General features: G+C 31.1%; 1 long non-coding RNA gene across 1 annotated transcript; it reads right to left on the bottom strand.

Annotated features, from left to right (window-relative positions):
* Window positions 1-942: 942 nt before the first annotated feature.
* On the bottom strand, window positions 943-4,494 carry LOC102681939. The gene is made up of 5 exons (XR_004150010.1): window positions 3,762-4,494; window positions 3,282-3,671; window positions 2,840-3,081; window positions 1,791-2,760; window positions 943-1,021 (listed from the first exon to the last, which is right to left on the bottom strand). It is a non-coding gene; the product is annotated as an uncharacterized LOC102681939 (long non-coding RNA).
* Between the last annotated feature and the right edge of the window lie 1,682 nt (window positions 4,495-6,176).

Here is a 6,176-nt window from a genome sequence, read left to right as displayed (position 1 = left end):
AAAAAAAAAAAAAAAAAAAAAAAAAAAGGCCAATTGACGGCTAGGTTGATACTGGTATGCGCGATCGTAAAAATAATCCTGTCTGTGGCGTGTTGCCTCTCGTAAAGTTTTTTTTTCATCAAGAACCGCCGGCAAAAAATGTTCTAAATTCCATGATAAAAGAAGGAGATTACCGAGATTATTCTTTATTAATTATAATCTTAACTGGAAGTAGAACGAGCAGAAAAAAAATCGAAATTAACGGGGGGATTCTTTGTAGTTTATACAATGAAAGATGAAATGGACCGTTTGAAAGTGATATAAACACGTGTTTTTAACAAGTATAACGAAACGAATGCAAACATAATCGATATATACCTCTCTTGTATTTTTCTGATATTCTGAATCTCTTTTAATTTTCCAAAATCAACTGTTCCAATAATTTTAAATAAAACTTATTGTACATGGAAACAAAAATTATTCATCATCTTGAAAATCCTTTTGTTTCATTTCATCTATAATAAAAAGAATTTCAATCAATTCACTAATATCTACATTATTATCCAATGGTTACTATGTATTTAAAAATTTAATAATAACGCAACAATAAGTCTTTTCTCCTCTTCTCAATGCAATATCATGTGCGATTATACTCCTCGGTCCTGTGATCTATCGCTTTCAAAAGGTTAGGTCGCTTGGGACACAGTCAAGACTGGTCTGAAACAAATGAAGAAGAAGAGGTTAGAAACAAAGAAAACAATAGGGAAGAGAATAGGAAGCGGAAGAAGGATTGTTTTCAGTTTGTTTGGTATCAGAAACCAAGAGTGGGTCGCAACAGTGATAACGAATTGCTCACGATTTTAACGTTGTTCATTTTCTCCTTCCATCCCGTTGCTTCAAGCCGCTATCCATCGTGACGATTCTCGCCGTCTTGTATTCACGACGATGATGGCAAAAAGTCGAGCGTATCGACTACCTCTTTTTCGTGCACCGCTCTCCGCCTCTCCGTGCAGGATTTCAGCCTTGCTCTTCCAGTTTTGTCCTGTTTACCAAGTGGGACAATTGAGATGGAGAGTAAAACGCGGGAGTGAAGTAGTTGCGGATTACACGCGGCCACCATTTTCTGTAGATACAGTTATACACGGATATCTGTCATTCTTTTCACGGATAAATATTTCACGAGTTTACTTTGGCGCGATCTAAATTCGAATGCGAATTCAATTCTTAGAATCTCGTGTGAAATGGATTCATAATTAAATTACTTTGATATAAACTCTTTTCTTTATACCAAATTATTTAACTTTTTAATAAAGTTATATATACAAAGTTATATACCCAAGTTTTTAAACATTTCTAATTTGAAATATTAATTCAATATTTTTATACATTGTTATAAAGATTTAAGCGTGTTTTTTTTAAATCAAAATTCATTGGAATTTTATAATATGATTATTTAAAATGTATAATCGTAAAGTAACACGAAAGTAAAAACAAAAATAAAATTCAAAAAAAAAAAATAAGAAAAGGAAATATATAATATCAATATGCATAACGCGGATACATCAACGTTGAGAATTTTAATGTGTCATAGGATACGAATCTAATCTTCATCATAGAGTGACGCATTCTGGAACGCAATTTATTTTAATAACGCCAGAGGACACAAGTAAATAAGTAAAGTAAAATGAAATCGTAAGTAAAATAATTCTTTTAACAAATCCAATTTTTTTAATCTATTCTATCAAAGCGAACCCAATTGAAACATACATACACATACACATAAACATAAACATAAATTCTTAGAAATTTACCGTAAAATTATCGCCCTCGTTGCTCGAGGCGTAGTTACTTTCGGTTCACGGTGGTGCAGGCTCGAATGAAAAATTCACGAACCAGCATCAGGATTGCAATCAGGTCCGCAAGTAAATCTTCCAAGGACGACGTACACAAGCGTGTATACGAGAGGCGGAAACGCGGTGTGTACGGGCATTAAAGCATAGCGACAACGGCAGAACGATGTATATAGCAGCATAGTATAACATAGGTAAGTATGTTTGTGGGTCAGTGGCACGAGAGCTGCCCGCTGCCACCGCCGCCACCGCCACCACAATGAGCCAGTACCGTCGCATGGTAAAATCGTGTATACCTACTACATACATTATACAGATCGTGAACTGCCATTGTTCTTGAACTTGTACGCACACGCAGCAACAGTTTACGCGTTGGCTAGTACATATAACACCAACGTATTCCATGTTACGTACACATACTCTATGACCACGGAGAAAACCACAGGGCGATCATTGATAAAGAGAAATTGGCCCTATTGCAACTTGCCGCTGGCTTCTTTTCGTGTATGTCAGCTCTCTTGATCGATCGTTATATTGTTGCTAATGATTTACGCCGTTTCCACGTTCTTACGATTCCACGATCCTATCTTCGAACATTCTTGAATGAATCGGTATACGAAAGAAAGATATTTAGTTACTTTGACTATGTCAGATTTCCGATATATCAGAATTGACAATGTGTAAATAAATTATAAATAAGTACTTGCCATGTTATAATACCGATAAATTCATGCTACGAATCAAAAAAAGAAGCGACAATTTGAGAACGATCGATCGTGACTAATCGGCCAAGTCGGTGTCCAATTCCTCGGTAGCGTAGGTAAGTAGGTATCCTCGAGGTTCTCGACAAAAGTTTTTCTATGTGGTTGAAATTTTTGCTCGGATTTTACATAATATTATTTTCATGCAGCTTACTTATTGCGCCATGGCCCTGTATAAAATATTATCTCTCTCTTTCTATCCATATTTATCTGTTTATACTATATTTATAAATTAAAAAATATACGTACAGATGTCGTGAAAGCTCATCATGATTCTTTAACTCATTTTTATCGTAATCGAGTGTTTCATTGAAAAATTTTTTAATTTAAGAAAAATATTATTATACGTATATCATTTATTATATGTGATTTCAATCATTCTTTAGATTATAAGAGTTCCTAATAGCATCAAGAATTTCTGGAATAAAGAATAAAATATTGCGTACAAATAATTTTTAGAAAGTTTTCTGTCTTGTTCAACATGAAAAAAACTACAATAGAATAATTTTGAATATCAAAATTAATATAAAAACTTATATAAAAGCTATAAAATAAATATAATCGTAAATATAGTGCACGCTTGTTTTGGGACGAAATAATTATTCGACTAGGTAGTTGTTCACGAAACGTATAGAAAGATGTTTCATAACAATTGGACTGTTCACCGGCAATATCATTGCACGGTATGTACTTACATTCGTGAGTTCGTTGCACCGGTTGCCATTGCAACATTTTTATAATTACATTGTAGCTATGCCACTATTACCATTTTGCAAATATATTGCGTAAAAATAAACAATATCATTGGAATACATTCGATACACTGTACCGCTTAAAAGTTGTCAATTGCTGATTTATATAAATACGATCATTTTTCTCCTCATGAACTGAAGCGAAACAGTGAGCGAGTCCTTCAACGCTTTACAATTTTGCAAGGATTTATCAAGGATATGTTATAAATTTAAAAAAAGAATAGAATAATAAAAATTTGAATAATAAAAAGATAGAATAAACAAAAACACTCATTTTAATCATTATTTCATTCTTTGTTAAAGGACTAAAGATATTTACGTAGATATTGCTTGAACAAAAAATTTTTTTAAAATATTAATTACAATCATAATATTACATTAGTTAGTTACAAGTTTTATTTAAAGAAAAACCTACTTACTATTCATAAAAGAAACACTCGAATCCTCATATTATCTGCTAATAACTCTCATTAAGGAAACTTACTATTATCCCTAGCAGATAAGAAGATCTTGACATTACAGCTGGATGTCAAACCTGTACACATTAATTCATAAAATGAGAAAAGACGAGGGCAAGAGAAAGAGAATTTTTTCGGTCAAGTTGCGCTATAATTATAGAGTTAAACGTTAGGTTAACGGTCGTGTTTAGAATTTCGGACATTTTGAGACAGCAAAATTAATAGATACACATACGCATTAGATATAAGATTTACATCTTGACATTCGATCCACTCATTGAGAAAATTATGTCAAACTCGCATGTTATTCATCACTTCCTTGACTTAAATAGAATGACGCGCGGTTAGTAGGGTACAAAGGAGGTTAGAAATAAAAATAATAACGATTATCGTATATAAAACATTTTATCCTATCTCTTTCTTATATCTTTTAATTTTATGATAGACACGGACAATTCACTAAATGACATGAGTTTTTTTGTCGACATGGGAAGTATATTTATGGTCATGCATGTCGTTTATTTAGGACTCACTTTTACTTGGATACGAAACACGAGGCTTGAAAACGAGAACACTAATGACCACATAAAGATTCCGCTGAGAAAAGAACCCTCTACCGGTTGCATGTTATTGAAACTTATTTAAAATAATAATTTTAAAATAAATATTAAATACTTAATGATCTTCATTTCTTTGTTCAATTAATTATTTGAAATTATATATATTATAATAATTAATAATTAATTAAAATAAATTCTAATAATATTTAATAAAAATATAAATATATGCAGAAGAAATATAGAAAAACAAAAAAAAGACATCGATAGAAGTAAAATAGAAGAAAAATATTCATTATTAATGTTCTGTTTTTTATAAAGACTTGAAAGTTTAACAATGTATGATCAAAAATAGATTAAAATGCTACGCGATATGATATATGCCATGTTAATTACAGTAAACGTATCATGGTAAACATATTATAACCTAACTAATCGTGACTCATAGTTGAAAGAAAAAAAACGTGAAATATGATACGATCGCGATTACATATTTGAAAATTATTATTATTTAGCATTTTATTTTCATTTTGACATTCTATTTCAACTTAAATGAAATAATAATGTCGAAATAGTTCATTGAGCCTCATTTCAGCGAATCGAAAAATTGGATAAATTAGCTATTGAAGCATGGGAGATAGTAACGATGTCACGATTTCGCACGATCTCCTTTTTTTCTTTCTTTCGTTTTAGAATGGTCATAGAAAAAGAGTGCGTGGCCAGTGGTGTGTGCCGAAGCATAACACGCTGTACTCCGCGGTGGCATTACTACTTCGTTACGCTCGTGTATTTTTCCGAAACTTTATTCTTGTGCGATCGTTGGCAAGGAAGGTCCGTCAAGCGTAGAAAAATTAACGACGTCGTATCCGCGTAATTAATTAACGTACCGAATAAATTCGTATGAGGGACGTTATCCAATCTAACCTATAAAAATATTATGACGAATGCACCTTAAATAAATTGACAGAATACTCAATATGGACATTTTAAAACAATTTGAAATTCTATTGAAATCTTAGATAATATATTTCAAAAGATTGAGAAAAAATTTAATAATAAATTATATGTTGAAAAAAGAATATAATATAACTCATTACTTACAGATATTTATATGTCTATAAAAAAGAAAAATGGTGGACATAAGAATATCTCAAATTATTTAGATTCTTTTTACATAAAACATATTAAAATAGAATTTTTATTTTTTTCTATATATATTCTTTAACTTTCACCATTATATCATGGAAATTGACAAAGTTACTCGAAATTTTATTTTGATTGATATCGATTGGCTACTTCGATCTGATTAATTCGATTCGATTAATCGAATGATCGAAATTTTATATCTATGTACCTAATTCAATGAAAAACAATTTTTTTAATATAAATATAAAATTTTTGTGCTTGAAATAATTGATAAATTTATCAATTAAATATAGTTGCAAAAGAATTAACAATTAATTAAGAATTAACAATTTCGAAGAAACTAATTCTATTATTTGCAAAACAAAGATCGAGATAGATGTAGAAAAGACAAGAAATAAACAGTTATCATTATGAAAGGTTATCAATTGTTTCTTTGAGTTCATTCGAGGTACATTATACTACGTAACTTTAGATGTTTGTATAATTCACTTTTTGGCCGCAAAATTATCAAGCATAATATAATAGCAATAAACATTGTCCGACTAGCCAGGTAAACGGACCAGGAGGCTACCGTGCACCTGAATTTCGTAACCGAGTCTAATTTAAAGACATTCTTCACGGAAGTTTGATGGTGTGCATGCTTTAAAACGCTTGCAATTCCATTTTTAGAAAC

This window comes from Apis dorsata, unplaced genomic scaffold, assembly GCF_000469605.1.
Source record: "Apis dorsata unplaced genomic scaffold, Apis dorsata 1.3 scaffold_129, whole genome shotgun sequence".
NCBI lineage: Eukaryota > Metazoa > Arthropoda > Insecta > Hymenoptera > Apidae > Apis > Apis dorsata.
Note: the sequence above shows the minus strand (reverse complement) of the source record. Positions and strands in the feature narration are given on the sequence as shown.